The following is a 23,578-nucleotide window of genomic DNA, read 5'->3' as shown; positions in this document are numbered from 1 at the left end:
ATGGTTAGCACAGGGAAAACTGGGGGGGGGAGGCAAGGATAAATGAGGAAGTTGAGATTAACAGATATACACTACTGTACATAAAAGAGATAAACAAAGACCTACTGTATAGTACAGGAAACTCTACTCAATATTCTGTGACAACCTATATGGGAAAAAAGAATGGATATATGTATATATGTAACAGATTCACTTTGCTCTACACATGGAACTAACATAACATTGTAAGTCAACGCTACGCCAATAATTGTTTTTTAAATATCCTTATTCTTTCCTCTCTTATGAGGGTGGATCAACTGTCCACCAAGTTTGAGATGCAAAGACTCAAAGCAGCATGGTTTTCAGGCTTTCCAGAGAGAAAAGTTTCAAAGCTTAGATGGAAGACATAAGTAGGGATTCTAGCAAGTATAGGCACTTAGTAAGGGCTGAATATATTATTGGTGGCCAAACAACAGGCTTTGAAATCAGATACACTTGAGTTTGAATCCAGCTTTTCAAAAGCAAACTGGCTGAGTAATTTGGGTCTAACATTTAGCTGCTATAAGCCTCGGTCTATTTACTTCTAAAACGAGAATAGTAGTTCATTCTCAGAATGAACTCAGTAAGCTATAGCCATGAGATTTTAACCTCATCTCAGACTTTTTCTCCCTTCATTCATCATTGGAATTGGCTGTGATGAATAGTTTATGTCACGCATGCATTCTGACTGGTCCAAGTCTTTCCAGTAAGCCAACTGGAGACTGGCACTTGCCATCTGCCTCTACATGGACTGGCTCATGAGCCACTGTAGCTGCTGACCCTCAGAACCCCCTGAAAGGAGCTCAGAGTGGAGATTAGGAGTGAGGCACTCAGTGCTCTGGGAAAACTGGCAGAACAGATCTTCAGATAGATGTTTTCAGGGGAAGATTTTATGAGCCCAATTCTTGCATCTTTTCGTACCTGGAAAAGCACTAAAATCCTTCATGGTGATGTCTGCTCCTCGTGACTAGCAGTGACCTTCTTTTAAAATGTGTGTCTGGGAGCTCCCATCATGGCTCAATGGTTAACAAATCCAACTAGGAGCCATGAGGTTGTGGGTTCGATCCCTGGCCTCACTCAGTGGGTTAAAGATCCGGCGTTGCCATGAGCTATGGTATAGGTCATGGACGTGGCTCAGATCTGATGTGGCTGTGGCTGTGGCTTAGGCTGGCAGCTGCAGCTCCAATTGGATCCCTAGCCTAGGAACCTCCATATTCCACAGGTGTGGCCATAAAAAGCAAATAAAATAAAATAAAATGTGTGTCTGATTGCATGTACCTCCCCATTCATCAAAATCACATGTATAATGACTTCACCCTCCCGCTTTGTTTTTTGGTTTTTGTTTTTGTCTTTTTGCCTTTTCTATGGGCACTTCCAAAGGCATATGGAGGTTCCCAGTCTAGGGGTCTAATCGGAGTTGTAGCCACCAGCCTAACCACAGCCACAGCCACAGCCACGCCAGATCCAGCCGCATCTGCGACCCACACCACAGCTCACGGCAATGCCAGATCCTTAACCTACTGAGCAAGGCCAGGGATCGAACCTGCAACCACATGGTTCCTAGTCGGATTCGTTGACTAGTGTGCCACGACGGGAACTCCTCACCCTCCCTCTTTGAAGCTGTTTCTTAGAACTATCTAAAATGATGCCTCCCAGGCTTTAGTCCTTATTTTGCCCCAAATAAAACTTAAGTCACAACTCTCACCTTGTGCATTTTTTTAAGTTGACAAGTGTATATATATTTATGTATATTATATATATATATATATATATATATATATATACACACACACACATATAATACTCATAGCATCAAGCACCCCTTCTCAATTTATCGCAGTTAAAATTTTCTATTTATTCCCGTATGTAGTTGAAAGGTGTCTCCTACTAGATCATAAGCTTTTTCAGGACAAGCATCATTATTATTGTTTTGTTGTGTTTTGTTCTTGGCATTGGTAGAAGTTTCCACAGATCACACAAGGATGCCTAGCCCAGGACTGGCGCACACACCAGTATTGATCAAAGGAAATTTATAACCTTGCAAAAATAATGTTTTCCAATTTCACAGGTGAGAAAGCTGAAGCTCTGAAAGAACAGTTTTCTAAAGTGACACAGGTAATAAATAGAGGGCCTGAGACACAGACTTAAAAAGCGATTCTCTAGAGTCAATGCAGCTTCTATTAAGATGGACACTGTCACATTACCATTCTTCTTTTTTCTGACAGATGAATAAACAGAATCTTAGAGGATCTTACATTTCTTTCCAAGGCAGATGTTTGCGAGCTAGGGCTGGAACCTAGGCCTCTGATTAGCTGTCCAGAGCTCCTTCCCACCAACCTGTTTTCTGTTCACCATGAAAACCACTCCCAGGATGTTCCTAGAGCTTAAGCTGTCTTCTCTGCTTCCTGCCCAGAATTTGCTTGACTAGGGTAGGAGGAATTTTTTTTTCCCCCTTCAATGATGTCAGACCCACCAGAGTCTTAGATTAGCCTGGCGTTGTTTGGGAGGTGGGGTTCAGCTGACACCAGTTTGCTCATCCTAATGTTTGCCAGATAGCATGTCCCCTGAATATGTCTGACAAGCAACCAGGCCTTTTTAGCATGTGCAAGTGGACTTGAGACGATAGAGTAGTGCTCTGATAGAGTAATGCTTTCAAAAAGGAAAACGAAGTTTTAAACTTCTTCTGAGAGGAGGGCACCATTTCTGCCCAAGAGTAGATGTGAAATGATGTGAATCAATTACTGTGGATTCCTCTAAAGTAAGAAAAAACAATAATAACGAGAATTTATAGGCTCCAAAAATAGATATTTTATGTCTTTGTTAGATTCCAAAGCATGGAAGATTGTTCAAGTCTGTTTTCTCCCTTAAAAGCCATCAGCAGCAAATCAATTCAAATTTTAAAATCAAGGAAGGAAGGAAGGAAGGAAGGATGTTGAGCTCTACCAGGATGGAGCATGAGGGTCTTAGATTGTTGAAGGGTTAAGTAAACAGGCTGCAGTTTTCCCCAACTTGGGAGCACAGGGGTGAGCAATCTGTCCTTGGGATCTGCTGGGGCACCCACATGAGTGCCAGGTGGCAAAGATCCTGGCAGGTGTGCCTTTGACACCCAGGTGTGGGTTCTGTGAGTTCTGGGCGCTTGTAAGCCAGAGGAAATGCAGGCTCTAGTCAAGCATATCAGATGTAACTTTTTCAGCTGCCAACTGAAATAAGTTCAGAAGACAATAGGAAATGTACTCTGTATTAATTTTTGCTAGGAGGCTTTGTTTGAGAAAGGAAGAGAGGCTTTTCCTGCAGGCTGGTCCCAACATCTGTACTTGACCTTTATTCAAGACCAGGAAGCCCTGAGATAACTGGACCAGTGGAAATATCCAAATATTTCCTTGCCAAATTTAAAATACTCAAGCTACTCAAATAACCCCCTAACCTTGTGGCTATCCTGTCCCCTCCCTAGGAACACCTTGCCTTCTCTGGATCCATCATTTAAAAGGTACAGCTGGGGAGTTCCCATAGTGGTGCAGTGGAAAAGAATCTGACTAGGAACCATGAGTTTGCCGGTTCGATCCCTGGCCTCACTCAGTGGGTTAAGGATCTGGCTGTGCCATGAGCTATGATGTAGGTGGAAGACGCAGCTTGGTTCTCGAGATGCTGTGGCTGTGACGTAGGCTGGTAGCTGTGGCTCCAATTTGACTCCTAGCCTGGGAAGCTCCATATGCCATGGCTGCAGCCCTAAAAAGCAAAATAAATAAATAAATAAATGTATAAGTAAAAATAAAAGGTACAGCTGGGAAACATCATGACCTACCTAGAACTGATTTTCATACTGTGATGCCAGAACCCTGGTGAGCAAGGACTTCTTAACTCTTTTGAATAGTACTCTGCTTTCGAAATTGCTTTGACTTACCTGATTTCTCTGTTAAAGCATAAACATTTTGAAGGCAAGAACTGGGCTTACCTCCCTCTTTCAGCCCTAACCGCTTGCACAGAATTGTAAACCACCTGTGTGCTCGAGAAATTGGAAGATGCAGAGCAGCGTTTCAGTACAGTTTCCTATTTTAAAACACATTAGTGGCTTCAGTGCAGGTATACATTCAATGGTGTGGCTGTGTATTTTTCCCTTCGGGGACCATGGCTAGTTTTAGTTTATAAGATCACAAGGAACATTCCCTTCATTGGTCTTTATTACGTGAGTACTTCTGTCATAACACTGGACTCAGTGCAGTTTCCCTCAGATAATTAGTTTCATGAACTGTGCCCACTTTCCCTCTCCTGGCACACCTGGGAATATGTGGGCATAGAATAAGCTCTCTTCTCATAGAGTTCTCTTAGGTGAAATTAACTATCCACTATGTAATATATACATTAAGCAGTAGGAGACTAGATTATACAGAGTCTTTTAAAATCACTGGCTCATTTTTATATGTTGGCTTTCATCTCACCCACCGTTTTGGGCCTTTCCTCCTTCCACATGCTCTTAAATGGAATCCTGGGTGTGGGATGCTTGTTAGAGCTGTTTGAAACATCCACACTTTCCGCTGAATATCATTAAAGTCCAGAAGTTTGGTCATGTGCCTATCTTTTCATCCAGAATTATAAAAAATATTGTTATTGGAATCCCCGTCATGGCTAGGTGGAAACAAATCTGACTAGCATCCATGAGGACACAGGTTCAATCCCTGGCCTCACTCAGTGGGTTAAGGATCCACCATTGCCGTGAGCTGTGGTGTAGGTCACAGATGTGGCTTGGATTTGGCATTGCTGTGGCTGTGGTGTAGGCCGGTAGCTGCATCTCCAGTTTGACCCCTAGCCTGGGAACTTCCATATGCTGTGGGTGCAGCCCTTAAAATACAAAAAAAAAAAAAAAATTGTTATTAACAGTATGTTTACTTAGTGAATATTTGTATGTATTGAACTCCCCCCACCCCAGATGGCAGGTGCTTTAAATACACTGACTTTTATTTTGATCGCATACTCTAAGCTTGATATTCTTATCTTCACTTTACCTGTGAGAAAACCCAAAGCCATCAAGGTCAAATAATTTCCCTGAGGCCATCCAGCTACTAGTTGGTGGTACTGGGATTCATTTCAAATCTACATGGCTTCATTGGCCCCTGCCTTTCCCTGCTGGTGCCCTGTATTTCCATCACTATGCATGATACACACCTTCTCACAGGTGGCCTGCTGCTTCTGTCCAGCACATGCTCAGCCTTGGAGGTAGGCACACTATCCTCTAGGTTATATTTTAGAGAAGGGGGTGTCACATTCTGGGACTCCAGAATCAAGTAAGGAGCTGCAATCATCACAGACGTCCAGGTCCTAATCCCAGATATTCTGCTTTCATGGGGCCGAGTGGACTTGGACATCTGATATTTTGGGAAAGTTCTCTGGCAATTCAAACATGCCGCCAAGTTAGAAACACTGGTCTAGATCACTGGCCCCCAATTTAGTGTGGGTGCAGATGAACACCCCCCCACACCTGACTTTTTAAAGATGCTGTTTCTGTAGAACAAGGATGGAGTCTTAGTTTCTACATTTGCAAAAATGCCTGGGTGACACCAGTGCTGCTGGTCCTGAGACCAGAGTGTTGCTTCCAAACCCCCAGAACATGCACTGTTTCTTCTCCCGACTGACCAGCCTCCTGTCCTACAGGGGATGTTCCCCCTGGGGAAATTATCTTGCCTAGGGTTTACACCATGCTCCCAGCTGCTGTCTCCCGGTAGATTCAGTGAGTCCTTCAAAAGCTTTGGTCTTTCCTAAAACAGCCTGCTAGCCAAGAGATTAGAAGGTGACTGTGATGAAGTCAAGGCCACAAGAGCATTGCCTGAGTTTAACACCCACAGGGGCAGTTAGTTGCTCTGCATGCCCAGCCAGTCTCCAGGCTGCCCATCACGTGGTGCAGGTGTGTGCAGCTGGTACTCAGGGATGGATGGTTCATCCATAATGTACCACATATACCCCAGAAAAGAGCCTGAGTCTGAGACCTACTCCCAAAGACATCGACCAGATCATCCTGATAGGAAATAAACACTCTACAATGTCAGCTATACCTGGCTCCTTACCTGAACTAGGCACTGTGCTACACATGTTAAATTTTCATGAAGTTCTATGAGGTATGTAGTCTCAGTCCCATTTTATAGATGAGGAAATGGGCTCGTGGTTTTTATCTAAGATAGCACTGAATCCCATAGTCAACTTGGAGTCCAAGAACTTAGGGTAGGCTACTACAAGCTAAAGAGCCTAAATTAGGGATGATAGATGATTTTCAGTCTGTTAAGATTGAGAACTTCAAAGTATATTCTCCCAAGCCCTATCTTGGGAGAATACAGTTCTCTGTATTCTTCCCTCCATTTATAGTGATGATGACTGCCTCACTGAGTCATTGTGTTTTTAGAGAAACGTGAATCAGACCTTGACTATATTTAAAAAAAAAAAAGATTAACTACTCAATATTGGAAGTATTTTACCTGCATCTAAGATGAACAGCAATGGATCTACTGTCTTAACAGCCATAGTAAGTGTCCTGGTCCTTCTGATAGACCTTTTACAGGGAATTGCTTGTCAGCAAGGAGCCTGGGAATTGCTCCATTCAAGTTTAGATTTGATTCCTATGTATCTGACTAGGGGGTCTGCCTTATTTCCATAGGTGAGGAAACACTAATTTGGATGTAGTTGTTTACTTTATAAGCAACAAATTCAAGAGAATGCTACATTGGTTTTGCCTTAGTATTCAGAGATACAAATTTTTGAAATTTATATAAAGTGAATTTTTATTACTAAACCTAAAGAAAAAAAAATGGGGAAAAATCATGACTCTAGTAAGGTCTAAAGTCTAGATAACTTAGTGGTAAGGCAAATTGTTAAAATTAAGTACCAGGTTAGCACAACTTTCTGCAGGCATTCCCCATGAGCATTCCTTGTTCAGTTCATCAGTTATAGTCTCACTCTAAATCAAGCCGATCAATTAGCCAACAAGTTTTTATTGACAACTCTTTTTACTGGGAATTGCCCTCAGTCCTGAAAATTGAACCAGTCAGACAATTGTGGTTGTCTGGCCCACACAGAGATAATCTCCTTCCTTATAAAAGGAAATTTTTATTTTTAAATTTGATTTTGTTTTTGTTATCCCTGCAGAATCTTTTATTTTAATGGAAGACAAATACAATCTGATAAATATTTTGCTTTTGAGTTAGGGTTTCTTCAAAGTGCTTCAGGTGATGGTAAAAAATAAAACTTATAGATTCCTGCTATTTTAACTGAAATATTTCCCTAAAATTCACTCTCCCCAAAGATTCTCTAGCCTCCCCTCCTGCTCTGTTTCCTTATTAGTATTTTGTCAGCTCTCTGAAATCATTTACTTTTACCTTTACACATTCCACCCGTTTTTCCTGCCCTGGATGTAAATTCCAGGGCCATAGAAAGAAGTTTTTATTTCTGGTGCTGTCATCAAAACAAGAAACAGGGCCTCAAAAATAGGAGACACTCAAACAATATCCCTTGGATGCACAAATGAATGAATACCGGCCATGGACTTAGTAGAAGAAAAGTCTACACTGGATGAGAGGTTAAAGAAGATGTCTTTTAGGCTCCTCTGTCTAACCATAAGATCTTAGGAGTTTACAGTTCAGTTTTCTGATTATCATTAATAATAATCACTTACTAAGACTGCACTATATGATCAGGGTGATTTGGTAGTTAGTGACCCAAGGACACTGTAGTCATATGAAAACATCAGTATTGTCAGTATTTTCATTTATCTATTGTGTTGTGCTATTGTTTCACTCTTCAAAGATTTCTTGGGTGAAACATTTTGTTTTTCTTTTACATCTTCTAAAAACCATTTCACTAATTACATATACTTTCCATTTTTCCTGAATTGCTTTCCTAAAAACTGTCTTTAATGAAGTTGATGACTAGATTGTTGCTAATGACATGCTAGAAGAATTAATGTGTTTTGAGTTTTCAGCCATCTTAGGAGCAAGTGATAATAGGTATAAAATTGGCCTCACATGGCTTCAGTGTGTGACCATTTACAGGAATATGTTTAAAGGGTGTGGGAGTTCCCATCGTGGCTCAGCTGTTAACAAATCTGACTAGCATCCATGAGGACACAGGTTCGATCCCTGGCCTTGCTCAATGGGTTAAGGATCCAGTGTTGCTGTGAGCTGTGGGGTAGGTTGTGGACATGGATCAGATCCTGAGCCTGCACTGCTATTGCTGTGGCATAGGCCAGCAGCTACATACAGCTCCAGTACAGCCTTGAGCCTGGGAATTTCCATATGCCATGGGTGTGGCCCTAAAAAGCAAAAAAAAAAAAAAAAAGTATGAAAAATTATGAGATTGTGTATACAAACTTGTCATCAATCTCCATAATATTAAAACAAGAGCCTAACACTTGAAGCATCAGCAAATTGGTATGGATTTAGAAGAAATAAGAGGAAAAAAAACAAAACTTATGCTTTTTTTTTAGCATTTATCATTATGAATGTTTGCATTGTAGCTAGATAGTACACCAATCGGACTAAGTACTCAGTGGCGTATGTTATTTCCTTTAAACTTGATTATAGTCCTATGTGGAAGATATAGCATCGTCATTTGATAGAGGCAGAAACTGAGGACCAGAGAGATAGAGCTAATGAGAAAGAGAATCTGGATTTTGAGCCAGATTTGCCCTCTGTACCATGCTTTTTGCATGTTGCAATACTGCCTCCTGTGGTATAGGTTGTTATTACACACAGTATAAAAGCATAAGCATGTTGGGTATTTATATCCTCTTACCCAGTGGTATGTCTTCGGGAAGCTCTACTAGGATGTATATATATCTTACACTTAATATTACACATATTATATATAAATGACCATATATATATATATATATATATGTATATGTCTGACACTTAATATTACACATTATATATAAAAGACTACATATATATTAGATTTTTTTCTTTGGTACTAGGATAATGAGTGTTTCATTATTTTCTAATTTATATTTATTCTTTTAAATTTCCACAAAGAATATAAGTTATGTTTTAAATTTGTATTTAAAAGTATCCATTGGGAGTTCCCTTTGTGGTGAAGTGGAAATAAATCCAGCTAGTATCTATGAGGATGCAGGTTTGATCCCTAGCCTGGCTCAGTGAGTTAAGGATCTGGTGTTGCCATGAGCTGTGGAGTAGGTTGGAGATGTGGATTGGATCCTGTATTGCTGTGGCTGTGGCAAAGACTGGCAGCTGTAGCTCCAGTTGGACCCCTAACCTGGAAACTTCCATATGCTCTGACTGTGGCCCTAAAAAGCAATATATATCAAAATCAAGTTTAAAAAAATGTATCCATTGGGCTTTTGGAGGGTATCTACAAATCTCTGGAGACTGATTTCAAAGTGCCAACTGTGCTTACCTCAGTCATGCCTTGAAACAGATACAGGAAGCAGAATATTAGCCTGGTGGGTCACTGATCTGCCTCAGCATCACATACCTGAAGATACACTATTCATCAAGTCAAACCCAATGCTCCTTCCACTTTTGTAGCACTTCCTGCAACTCAGTGGCTAATAGAATGCTGTATTCAAATAGTATTGAGCTATTTAATGTGTTTTTCCCAGTGTGGTGAGTTTGAAAATCACTATATAAGTTATTGCTACAATTATTTTCCACCTTCATCTGCCAAAAGAAAGAGAAATCAATTCAGTTCACATCTTGACTGCAAGGCTGTTATAAAAGATCCATTGTCTGCACCTCCTCTGTTCATGGATCTTTGAAATTGGACCCCACGATGCAATATGAATTTTAGAATAGTAATTGTTAACTGCCAGGCAGGCCCCAGTACTATCTGAAACATGACTGAGGACCTCCAGTTCAATTTCCATTACTCACAGGTCTTTGTTCAGGCCTGTTCTAGACCTAAAGACCGTACCAAATAGCTTGGTCATCTTCAGCATGTCACTAGGTCATTCTCTGGCTCAGTTTCTAATTGTGTAAAATGTGAACTGTCACATCTGCAATTCATTCAATAGGATTTTATGATCTCTGTTGCTTGGGATGCTGTTGGAGGAACCTGTGGTTATTGCAGGATCCTGAACAGCAAGGTTATCTAAGTTCATAAAAGGGGCCCACCTCCTGCCTCCACTTCATACTTGCTGCAGGCATTGATGAGTCCCTGGGCCTCAGTTTCTCTGTTCTTAAAGTAGGTATGATTAAATACATCTCTCCTGGTTGTTGTGCATACAAAATGAAATAATCTCTGTAAAGAACCTGGTACAATGGCACTCAGAGAATAAATTTGCTGTGGATAGTAGATGCAACTGTCTAAAGATTTAGATACCAATCATTTTCGATGTTGGTTCTTGTGCTTATGTTTTGTTATTGTTTGTTTCTTGTTCATTGAAATGATAAAAATTACATACCTATGCAACATGTATGTACTCATTACTGAGAAATTGGCAAAGAAAAAAGGATAAGGGGATCTAGAATTCTATCACTGCTATCTACTATCATTTTAAACTGCTTTTAACATTTTGGTGATTTTCATTTTTATTAATTCTGCAAGTATTATGATAGATATAGTCATACATATTTATACATTTTGCTATACCATCTTCATTCAGTAACAAAACAAAAGTACCTAATCTTGCTACTCCAAATACTGTGAAGCTTTAATTAGTATTTTCATTATATAAGTAATTATGAATATATACTTTATTTAGCAACTACAGATAGTAAGTTAAGAAAATAGTAATCATTTGCAATTTCATAGGCTAGAGACAGCCACCACTAACATTTTAAGATATTTTCTTCTGATCTTAATATGCATACATCTGTGACTTAATCTAAGGTATTGGTGGTTTTTAGACCTACCATTATTTCCTAAGAAAGAAAAAAAAAATGCTACCAAATCAACACTGATATCATGCCTTTCTATCACTTAGAACTTTTATTTTGTATGCCTTGAAATGACTGGCTTAAATTACATCGGCAGAGGTTTTTATCATGGTGTCATTCTTGTGCACATATAAGAAGAAGATAATTGCAAAATAAAATTGATATCTCTAAAGCCATTCCACATTCAGAGTTTGTTTGTCCTTACTCACCTTTGACACATCTGGGTCTCTACATCCAGTACAATGTCATCCCCTGTGTTGTTACTTTTTCACATAAACGATGTTTTTAATGGTGGATAATTGCATGGTATTTCAATATCATTTAAAATACCAATTAAACTCATCACTTATAGTACCAACAATGCACATGACTAATACAGTGACATGGATACATCCCTGCTCTGTCCAAATCTGCATGGTTTTTGTGTGGCTGGCACCATGACATGATGGCCAACCATAAGCCATTGATGGGGAGATGTACTTCAATTTCATGCATGTCACAAGGTGAAAACATACACAGCTTAGAACTCCTGAAAAGGGGAATTTTTTACATATTTTCTCTTAGAATGCTTTATATAGCTTTATCATTTAAAATTTTTCCACTCAGTATTAATTTGGGAACATTTCCCAGTATCTTAAATTCATCAAGATTGTTTCTTTCAAAGTATTCAACAAATGGAGAGCCAGAAAATCTTAGCTTTTGAGGCCTTTAGAAAATTACCATCATTGAAAATAAAACTTGCAAACAGGAATATATTGAAAATTATTCCTACAAAAGCAAGGGAGGAACTGAACAAATTAAATGATGAATGTTCAAGTGTGGACAAAATTGAATTTTTAAAATCTATAATTGCATGTTGGAATATCTTGACTTCTGGGAAGACTGTTTTGATGGAGCTTCTAGTTTGAATTAGATAAATTCATATTATGCATTGGAAGGGAATGAAATTGAGAAAGCCTAAGATCTCACATAAATCTGAATCTGATAAAACATTCAAGAGAACCATAGAAGCAATTTATTTGACAAATTTTGTCATCTAAAAGTATCTCTCAGAAGAAAATAGTGTGAAAGGAGGCAAAAAAAACTACACATACAAAATTCTTGGGCTGAAATATATAAACATTTCTACACAAAAAAATACTAGACTTGAGAATATCCTGCATTTAGCAACTTTGCTCTGAATATACCAGAAACCTCAGCACCTATGACATTGACAATTACAAATATTATGGTCTGTTGAAGAGTCAATTGCATATGTCAGCAATTTCCAAAATATAAGCTGTAATTTTAAAGAAAACTATAAGCAATTTTTTTTTTCTTTTTGTCTTTTTCGGGCCATGCCCATGGCATATGGAGGTTCCCAGGCCAGGGGTCTAATCAGAGCTGTAGCCGCCAGCCTACACCACAGCCACAGCAACATCAGATCCAAGACACATCTTTGATCCTACATCACACCTCATGGCAACACCGGATCCCCAGCCCATTGAGCGAGGCCAGAGACCAAATCTGCAACCTCATGGTTCCTAGTCGGATTCGTTTCCACTGCGCCATGAAAAGGAGCCCTTTTTTTTTTTTTTTTTGTAAGCAATTTTGTTTTTAAAAATATAATATGACCACATTGGAAAAAAATATTTTCTCAGAAAAAATGTAGTGAGGAGGTATTATAGACAGATTGAGCAAAGGCAGTGAATAAAGTATATGAATCAGTAAAAGAATAATTATTTTACTTACTTGATTTTTAGTATTCAAACTTTTCATGTCAAGCTTTGAAAAATTATTTAAATGTACTTTATAGTTATTTTTATTTTTATAAATAATCTTATTATAAAAACAGTTTATTAATTTTAAAAGCCCATTAATTATTATATGTAATATTTTAGCTTTTTTTTTTTTTTAGGTCTGCACCCAAGGCATATGGAGCTTCCCAGGCTTGAGGTCTCATTGGAGCTGTAGCCACTGGCCTACGCCACAGCAACACCAGATCCAAGCTGCATCTGTGACCTATATCACAGCTCATAGCAACACCAGATCCTTAACCCACTGAGCAAGGCCAGGGATTGAACCCGCAATCTCATGGTTCCTCGTTGGATTCATTTCCACTATGCCTCGACGGGAACTCCTGTAATATTTTATATGCTACGTTTTAGATTATATTTTACTATAAATTGTTATTTAGTAAGTGATACAATATGATTTTTCTTTTTAATAATACATATTGAAGAATATATTTAATAAATATTAAATAACATTTTAAAGTATTAAAAAATCTTTATGCCTGAAAATGATCCCTCCTATGATGTGTAACATGATATTCAATCCCTCCCTTACTGTAGAGCATTTAGGATGTTGTCATTTTCCCTATCGTACTCAATACTACACATATCAAATAGTTATCTCTCCATCTGCAATGCTGTTCATTTTGTTAGGATAGATTCCAAGGTAGTGGAATTTCTGAATCTTCTAATATGAACATCTTTAAACTCAATTGTATTGAAGTCCTTTGAATGATTTTATATGTTCTCTATCAGGAAATAATAGTAATAAAAATCTAATGCATAATTTAAAGAAAAAGAAATTATTTAAAGCAGGATTTAAATAATGGAGAGAATATTAATAGCACTTTGTAGAAAGATAATGTTAAGCAAATAATGTGAATGGTACTTGTGAAAATTATTTTAAAAGAATTATATATTTTGTTCCATCAATTATATATTTAAATCCAAGGGATTTATTGAGTATTTGCCACGTACTGGGACATTATGCATAAGCTCTAGGTAAATGAGACACAGATCTTGTTCTTAAGGAATTCTTCTGGTAGTGACTGAAACACAAAAACAGAGATAATTATTATAAACACTTGCAATTGCTGTGGTAGAGCATCTGCAGGCCATGGGCCCAGAGCATGGCCACCCCTTCCACTGAACAGTGGGTTGGTGATGGAGCTTGAACTGGGCAGATTTCATAAGAAACATGATAGAGGAGGGGTTCCCATTGTGGCTCAGTGGTAATGACCCCGATTAGTATCCATGAGGATGCAGGTTTGACCCCATGCCTCACTCAGTGTGTTGAGGATCTGGCATTGCCTTGAGCTGTGGTGTATGTTGCAGATGTGGCTTGAATAAGGCATTGCTGTGGCTGTGGCATGGGCCGGCCTCTACAGCTCCGATTCAACCCCTAGCCTGGAAACTTCCATATGCTGCAGTATGGTCCTAAGAAGACCAAAAGAGAAAAAAGAAAAGAAGAAAAAAAAGGAAACATGATAGAGGAGCTTAGTTTGGGGGGCTTAGTATGACGGCAGAGAAGAGAGAATGTAAATTAAGAATGGCTTGCAGAGCCCTTAGATTAGGGAAAGCATGACATATTTGAGAGACGGAGAGATGATTGTGAAGCTGATCTAGCTTTCACAGGGATGGAAGAGAAGACGGGGTGGATGGGGGAAAATGTGCATGATTAAACTGGCAGAAGTCTTCCTCGACTTGCTATGGATGCTCATGATGTTAATTCACACCTGTAGCTAAGATTCAGGCTACTATTCCACCTAATACATTCATTCAAGATGTATTTATTGGTACCCTATTTTCTGTGGGCTGGCCACAATGATAATCCCCTGGAACGCAAGTGTCAGGCACAACAGATAACCATGGTGGTAATCAACAAGTAAAATAAGACCACAATGTAAAATAATGACAAGTGTTATGGTAACGGGGTAGAATTTTATAGAATGTTCTGGCTGCGGTTAAGCTTGGAAATATTCTCAAAGGTCAGGGGAGGCCTCTCTGAAATGATGATCCGTGGACTATAACATAACGCGAAGAAAACGTTAGCCATCTTCGGTAGCAGAGAAAAACTAGTACAGGCAGCAGGAATGACACAATGGGAAGTGAAAATGCCCTGGGCCTGCCATGCTGTCTGAATGCCTGGAAGAAAGACAGCGGTTGAAGTTCAAGAACAGCATAAGAATAATCAGCACAAAACAGGGCTGCAGAGAAAGAGAATAGAGTACCTCATGAACGTATAGATTTGTGTAGGCATTTGAATCTCATGCTAGGTGCTACCGGCAGCTGCTGGAATTGTCTTTTGTTGTTGTTGTTTTGGGTTTTTTGTTTGTTTGGGTTTTTGTTTGTTTGTTTGTTTTGCCAACTTCAAGACATTCAAAAGTTCCCAGGCCAGGGATTGAACCCAGGCCATAGCAATGACCAGAGCCACAGCAATGACAACACTGGATCTTTAACCACTAGGCTACCAGGGGACTCCTGAAATTGTCTAGATGAGGTAATGTGATTTTTAAAGGCTATTTATCTGTAATAGAACTCTCACACTGTTAGTCTGATGTGGAAGAGCGTATATGCCACATCTTATGTGTCTCGGAATAATGTGTCCCTTGGTTATATTTTATATTTGGAGATAGAGCTTCTTATAAAGCTAGGGAATCGAATGTGGTTCTCAACTTCTTTTTCCTTTTGAGTACCTGTGCCAATCATTCTAGATTTATTTTATGAGAAGAAAGCTTTCTTCTGACAAGTTTTTTTTTAATTTAAAGATTTTATTATAGTAGATTTACTTTCTTATTTATTTCTTAAAGATTTTTTTATTTAAAAAAAAAGCAAAAAGGAGTTCCTGTTGTGGCACAGTGGAAACAAATCCGACTAGGAACCGTGAGATTACAGATTCAATCTCTGGCCTCACTCAGTGGATTAAGGATCCCGCATTGCCATGGGCTGTGGTGTAGTTCACAGATGTGGTTTGGATCTGGAGTTGCTGTGGCGGTGGCGTAGACCAGCAGCTGCAGCTCTGATTGGACTCCTAGCCTGGGAACCTTCATGTGCCATGGGTCCAGCCCTAAAAAAAAAAAAAAAAAAAAAAAAAAAAAAAGATTTTTTTTTGTTTATTATTATGGTTGATTTACTCCCTGACAAGTTTCCTCTCAGAGTCTCACCGCAGGCAGAGGTGGGGCGAGGCACTGATGTGGGACAGATGGTGCCGCGTCGAGTAGAACACAGGTGTGCCATGTGATACCTTGGTTTCAGCCTTGTGAACTTGTGTACAGAGGAGCCTTTCTGACAGTTTTTCGTCAAGTACATTACTATTTCAGAAATGGGTAGATTTTCCCTCTGATTATCTCTCTGTCAGTGGTTACTACCGTTTTGACTTTGATTGATTTTGCCTCAGCCTCCTTGGAGGAAGTAATCATTTGCAAGAATTGAGCAATTAAAGGAATCCCATAGGCGATCAAAAAGTAACCAACACATGTGGCTAATCCTCTCCTAAGGAATATATTATGTTCGTATTTTCGAAAAATAGTCTTAAAGAAAACAACTATATACATTAATATCATACATTTTCCTCCTATTTATGTTTTTGTCTATTTCTGCCTTTTCTCCATGCATATTTTATATAGCTTGGTATGTATCATATAGACTGCTGTTCATTTGATTGTAAGGCAAAGGCACATTTTTTTTTCATGCCATTTTTCAAAGTAATTAATGCTAGCTGTCCACAGCAGAAAAATTCCCTTAAAGTCCCAGGGGTTTAGTGCCACAAAGATTTATGTTTCAAGTCACCTCAGAAGTGATTGGGTGACCACCACCATTTGGTAGGATGCCGTTTAGAACAAGCACCCTGTAGAGTTCCAATGGCAAAGAAAACAAAATGGAGAGAGTGTGCATATTGCTTCTTAGATGGCCAAAAATGACACAAAACGTGTGTTCTAACAGTCCACTGGGTGAGTCAGGTTTTATGATTGAGCACAGGGTGGGCGCAGAATATGTGATGAGCACTGTCTCCATCACTAGCAGCCTTTATGTGGCCACATGTGTGCCACGCTCCCACCCTAGCCCACACTTCTCCTGCCCCCTCACCTTGGACCTGTCATGTCCCTCCTGAAGGAAGGTCTTTCAAAGCCACATCCAGTTACTGCATTTACTTCCAAGTCCAGGTGTGCGGTCACGTCTCCATCAGTTCTGGACGTGGCTTCTTTCAGTACGAAGATCTTGTATTTTAAAAAGTAATGATAATGTAATCTCCTATCCTCAATATCCTCCCCAACCCTGTACACATGCACATGTATCCATCCAATATGCAAAGGAGAAACAAGAACAAATTAATCACAATTGCCACTCAGAGAGGGAAAAAGTGGGAAGCTGACAAATGCCACACAGAGTGTCTGGCTTGCTGCCACCCTCCCTGCAGTCCTGCTTAGCAAATGCTGCAAAATCCTCTTACCCTGAAGGAAGGAGGCTTACTTTGCTCTCTGGGGCAGCTCTTTTATTGGTGACCATCAGGGCTCCTAAGCTCTTCTCTGGAAGGTTCTTCCTTTACTATTATCTCCCTGATATCAGCAAAAATGAACATCAGGGTAAATGCCCATTTGGGGGGCTATACAGCTTTCATCTCACTGTTCACAGGAAGTTGAGGCCACAAGGACTGTTTATTTGGTTGTTTTGTTTTATTTTGTTTGACCGCGCCCATGGCATGTGGAAATTCCCAGGCCAGGGATTGAACCAAGCCATAGCAGTGTGATAGTTCCAAATCCTTAACCCCTGGGCCACTAGAGAACTCCCACAAGGACTGTTTTAAGGGCTAACTACTAAAAGGATTTTTTTGCTCTGAACTCATGAGATGTTTATATTTACATATTTCTATGCATATTTGCCTCAAAATAAAGGATTTCTGACCAGTATGCTTCCACTTAGTTCTGTATGCCAGTAACTATACCCAAAATTCTTTCTGAAATCCTTATCTTCTCTCTTACCAGCCCTATTCTTCAAGTTTCTCTCAGCTCTGTGGAAAATACCTATTTGGGAAAATACGTCATGATGTACATTTTTTTTGTGTGTGTGATCATTGCCTTGAATTGTATTATTTAACTGAGAGGTCTGTCTCATCAGAACTTTGTTGCCCAATGTCTTCATATAAAAACTTACTTCCTGGAGTTACCCTTGTGGTTCAGCAAGTTAAGAACCCAATATATTATCTGCAAGGATGCAGGTTCAATCCCTGGCCTGGCTCAGTGGCTTAAGGATCTGGCATTGCTGTGAGCTTCGGTATAGGTTGCAAATGCAGCTTGGATCCTGCATTGCTGTGGCTGTAGTGTAAGCTGGTAGCTGCAGCTCAGATTCAACCCCTATCTCAGGAACTTCCATATGCCACAAGTGTTTGTGTTTCTAGAAGCACTCAGCCTTTTCCAATCGGGAAGACCTCAAATTTCTATAAGGTCCCAAATCCTTTTGTTTCTGCATATATATTGGCAGATTCTTTTTTTTTTTTTTTTTTTAATGGCAACACCCACAGAGTATGGAAGTTCCCAGGCCAGGGATTGAATCTGAGACTCAGGTGCAACCTATGCCACAGGTGTGGCAAAGCCTAACCCTTTTAACCCATTGCACTGGGCCAGGGATCAAACCCATGCCTTTGCAGAAACCAAAGCTGCCACCGCAGCCAGATTCCTAACCCACTGCACCAGGACAGGAACTGTGGCAGATTCTTCCATGAGTTTATCTGTTGCTTCTAAATCTTAACAAACACAGCCAATACATACAGTCTGATTGCCAGGCTCTTCCCGTTAGCCAACATCCACTGTGCGTATGGTTCGCCTTCCAAGTTATCACTAAATGTTTCATGATGGCCAAAGATGGACTTCCTTCCTGCTTCCAATATCAGACTCTATACCATCCATGAAAGAACAGCTAAATCTGGCCAACAACCTATAGTTATTCCTCAACCTTCTTTTTTCTTCCCCTTTTCTGTTTCTTTTCAAATAAGCTCTCCACTGCAAGGTACCTATTCCTTGTATTCATCTAAGTAGTTAGTAATCTAACTGCTCACAAAGACAAACTTGGGAAATCTCCATGTGAAACAGAGCAGTTTGTTTCTCACCCTCCCACTGGATGTGGATGGGGCAGCCTCCCCTCATCCTACAGCTTTGCCAGCTGGACCAATGGCCTCCATCTTGCTCCATAAGTGATACGTATCACTTCCAGGTAAAGTGCATATTTGCTTGAACTAGAGTGATAGCCTCGATTTAAATCCAAGGACAGCTGGGAAATCTAGGGCAACACATGTACTATATGGTAAGAGCTAACGCTCTGGGCTACATTAGTAAAAATGAGTTTACCCTTTTAAAACTGCTTTCACATCCATGACTTAATGTTCATTTCAACTTTCTCTGACAAGTGAGACAGCGCAGGCATGACTCACTCAATCTGGCTTTATGGATAGGAAATATTGAAAAATAATTACTATCAAGGCTGCAAAGAAGAAAGAGTTTTACTTGGGATGCTTTGGAATTGCAACTTGGGAGACACAGATTCAGGTAAAACCAAAAGAGTGTATTTTGGGAGAGAGAAAGAATCAAGGTCTTATAAAGCCAAAGGATTTAAAGCAGGTTGTTCAATTTGCCTTGCAAGAATTATAATTGGGTCTGGTTCAAAAAGGAGATATTTCTTTAAGAAATAAGCTGTCACAAGTTATTTAGGGAAAGGATTCTGTAAGTATCTTGAGTTTCTGGAACACTGGACAAATGTTTTGGATGACTACATTAAGACAATAAGTAGCCAAAAGTTCAGATTTCATCTGGGCTGAGATGAGCCCAAGCCCCACTTCTTCAGTGGCTTCCTAGCTCCATCCCATGGAGCTCTCTCAGCAAATCCTGTTCCGCTTTGATTTTCCTTGTATAGAAAAGCCTCATGAGTATCCCCCTGTTTTCAATTGCACTCACTTTTGTAATGTTTTATCTTACACACATAAATCTGTTTTCTTATTCTCCAAAAGATATCAGCAGGTCCAAACATCCCCGTGGTGATAAAGGCACATAATCTCAAGAGAGATATGACAAGAGCTAAGTGAGCCTCTAGCAGAGTAGTCTCGACTAGTTGATGGGTTAGGAAGCATCTCCCAGAAGTGTTGCCAACCAGGATTCTTGGCCTCCCTTAATCAATAGAAATTGGTAAGAGGGCCAGGCAAGAAATTCAAACAAGGCTTTATTGAGGCCCCTGCTGCATCAGGAGAGAGTGAAAACAAGCAAAAGTTTCCCTTGCTTGCTGGCTCCCTGAGGTGGGGGAAGCTGGTTCTTTATTTAGGGTGAGGGTAGGGACAGGTGCCGGGGCGGGGCCAGAGGGGTAGCTTAGGTGGTCTGCCCACCCCTCTGATGGTGTTGTGTGCAGGGGGCATGCCCAGTCCCTGGGCTTTTGCTTCCAACACCCTGCTTTTGCTCCTGGCTCTTCACAAGAGGCAGTTGGATTTTGGGTTTTTTGTTTTGTTTTGTTTTGTTTGTATCTTCTTGCCCATAATTTGCTCCAACTGCATAGGTATGCAGATATTTTTAGCCCCTTAGAGTGTCTCTGTATTTCGTTGCTCCAGGAGATGTTTGTCCAGGTGCCAGCACTGCAGTCACTGCAGCCAAGAGTCCCAGGTCCCAGCCTGTCTCAGAAGAAGAGATGTTTAAGCTGATGTCCTAGGGATGGATGAGCCATGTGAAGTTAGCAGAGGAGGCAAATGGTCCAGGCAGAGAGGAGAGGGCAGAGGAGGCAAGGAGGGAGGGGCATGCATCCTGGGTATAAGGAAAGAAGGTTAGCAGGGCTGCAAGCTGAATGCAGAGAAAGCAGCAGTGGGAAGGAAGACTGGCAGACAGCAGATATGAAAGGTGCGACAGGACATAGTAAGGACTTTCAAATGCATCCTCAGGGTAGAAGATGCAAGCGAACTACTGCCAGGAATTCCTCTGCCTTTGGCCAATGGCCTGCCTGCCACTGGGACTTACAAACCTGTTTGGCCTGAGGGCAGACAGCAGCTTCTCAGGAGGCAGGTTCTCTGGCTGGCTCTACAAAGGTAATCAGAGGCCAAAGGGCATGACTCTCCTGCAGTTTTAACCTTGAAAAGCTGGGGAAAAAAATGTCCATATCCATCAAATTGAATTATAGTAAACATAGAACCCAGACATTCTATCCAGAAAGAATGTCTGCCTTAGTGACAAATGTACATTCAGATACAAATATCTTTGCACAGGGTGTGAAAATTAACAATAAAAAAGACTGCACCTTTTTAAACAAAATGAGCTGCCCTGAAAAAGTTGCAGTATCTATGAGTACGTTGGTTTCTTCTCCAGTTTATGACTTAGCAATAATGTGATTAGGCAATCCAAGTTTTACAAAGACATCGGTCTGTAATTGCTGCAGCCATGAGTTCTTTTGCCCTGATGATGGACTATGTAACACTTGCAACTGGTAACCTCTGAATCTTTATTTTCCATACAGAGGCAGTATATAATCTCCAAAAACTGGGCAGCCTATATTTTCTAAATAAAGTATAGTGCTGATCACCCTCTTAAGCTCCCCTTCCTTTTACAACTTGTGAACTAACACTGCCCTATTCCTTTTGTCCTTACCTATTACCCTTGATTCTAGCTTTTAGTTTCTCCTCCCCCTACTCAAATATATGAAAGGAAGTCATTCATGAAGGATTTGTGCATGGTATGGTATTATTGGCTGTCTGCCTATCATTAAATTTTATTCATATTATTATGAAAAATTAGGAGTTTCCTTGTGGTGTAGTGGGTTAAGGCCTGGCATTGTCACTGCTGTGGCATGGGTTCGATCCTTGGCCCAGGAACTTCCACATGCTCCAAGAGCAGCCAGAAAAAAAAAAAAAAAAAAAGATCTTTCATTTATTGCAGAATAATCACTGTCTTATTCAATTATACAGCTTAACTTGTCTTAATACTTTGGTTCTGCCTAACTCCCCACACACAGCTTGGTGAAAGCAAGCATGACACCCATTTACCCATTTATATACCGTTCATTGTGGGCACCTTCAAGCCTTGTTTCCAGATCTTCTATTTGGAGACCCTTTTCCACCCTGTCCTGGCTCATGGTGCGTTATTGGGCCCAGGGTGATGATGTCCCAGACTCTCTGCTTGGGGCATTTAGTCTCTTGTCTCTCTGGGGACTAATTTCTGGATCTATTTTTAACCACTTCACCTCAGATTATTGTGGAGACAATACCCCCCAGAGGTGACTCCTTCAGGATAGACTTTGCTGGAGTGGATTATTTGCTCTTAAGCTAAATAATAGTAATGATGATGATCATGATAATAATCATAAAAGCATGGTTTCTCTAGCCCTTTGCTCTGTTTTGCCCATTTTCTCCATCTGTAAATTCAGCCCTTCCCTCCACCAAAACAGCCCTAAGCAAGCTAGGTATGGTATAAGAGATATTTAGTTTAGAAGGTAGCCGGCTTGGGGGTGAATTCCTCCTTTGCCCTTTGTGAAACTTACCTCATGTCCAGATCTTTGGTCTGGATTGCATGCTTTAGTGCTTCAAGCTTCTGCCTAGGAAGCGATCCTTTCTTCTATTTAGGGCTGCACATGCAGCATATGGAAGTTCCCAGACTAGGGGTTGAATTGGAGCTGCAGCTGCAGGCCTATGCTACAGCCACAGCAATGCCAGATCTGAGCTGCATTTGTGACCTACACCACAATGCACTGCAATGCCAGATCCTTAACCCACTGAGTGGGGCCAGGGATTGAACCTGCATCCTCATGGATACTGGTAGGGTTCATTACTACTAAGCCACAATAGGAACTCTGGAATCAATCTTTTGTATCTCTCTTTTTTTGTTTGTTTGTTTGTTTTTGCATTTTGCTTCCCATGTATTTCATCTCTGCCAACACAGAGTACACATAGGTGCCTACTTGTTCCTTCCTCAGTGAATACACTGTCTTGTATTTGACCGCAGTTCACCATGAACTGTTTTCCAACAACCTCCCCTGTGTGGTTGAGATACCCTCACTCCCTCCCATGAACATTTGAGGCTCTATTTTGTCATTTTGCTTAAGACCTGTGATGTCATTTTTTGGCCTGTGGAGAGGAGGGAGACAGAAACCCGTCATCACTTCCCAGAATCAACTTGAACAGGCCAGTGACCATGTGGACACACAGCCAGATGGTCTGGACAATAGACATGGAAATCTATGAATTCCATCACGGCACCCATTTTCTAAACAGTGGTTTTCAAAACCAGGTGGTTCCACATTGCAAACTCTTGTGCAGATGTTTACAGCAGACTGAGGAAGCAGCTGCTCACTCTTGACACCATCACAGGAATAGCTGACCCTTCCTTTAGAGGCTAAAAGCAGCTGCTGATGTAGGTCACAACCATGAAGACGAGTGTTCAACTTCGAAACCAGGTGCTGCCAAAAATACGCCTTCTACCTGTTTCTACAAAATATCAACCTTTTAAAGTGAATTGTAGTTCTCAGCTCTTCAGAGAACTAAATCTATGGATGACCAGAAAGAGACTGAAAATGGCTACAAGGGCCTTGGCTCTTTGGCCTCAACTGTTTTAAGGCGATGAGACATCACCTAACTCATTTCTCCAGAGCATCCTCATTCTCGTTTCCATCACCATTGTCTTCATCATAAGTTCTATGCCAAGTGCTGGGAGTATGAGTCAACAAGGCAGACAAACACCTAGCTATATAAATTATGTGTTCTAGCGACAGAGACCATTAAGGGAGTAATTAAGCCAATAATTGGAAACACAAATATTTTTAATTACTGTGCTAAGAAGAAGTATTTTGTGCAGGGAGAATTTGTAACTTGAGAGCTTGACCTCAGCTGAAGGACCAAAAAAGTCCTTTCTGGAGCAGTGGCAATTAGCCCAAATCTGATGTGTAAGGAAGAAAAACCAT

The sequence above is a fragment of the Phacochoerus africanus genome, chromosome 3, assembly GCF_016906955.1.
Source record: "Phacochoerus africanus isolate WHEZ1 chromosome 3, ROS_Pafr_v1, whole genome shotgun sequence".
Taxonomy (NCBI): domain Eukaryota; kingdom Metazoa; phylum Chordata; class Mammalia; order Artiodactyla; family Suidae; genus Phacochoerus; species Phacochoerus africanus.
The sequence above is the reverse complement of the archived record's forward strand: the minus strand, read 5'-3'. Positions refer to the sequence as shown.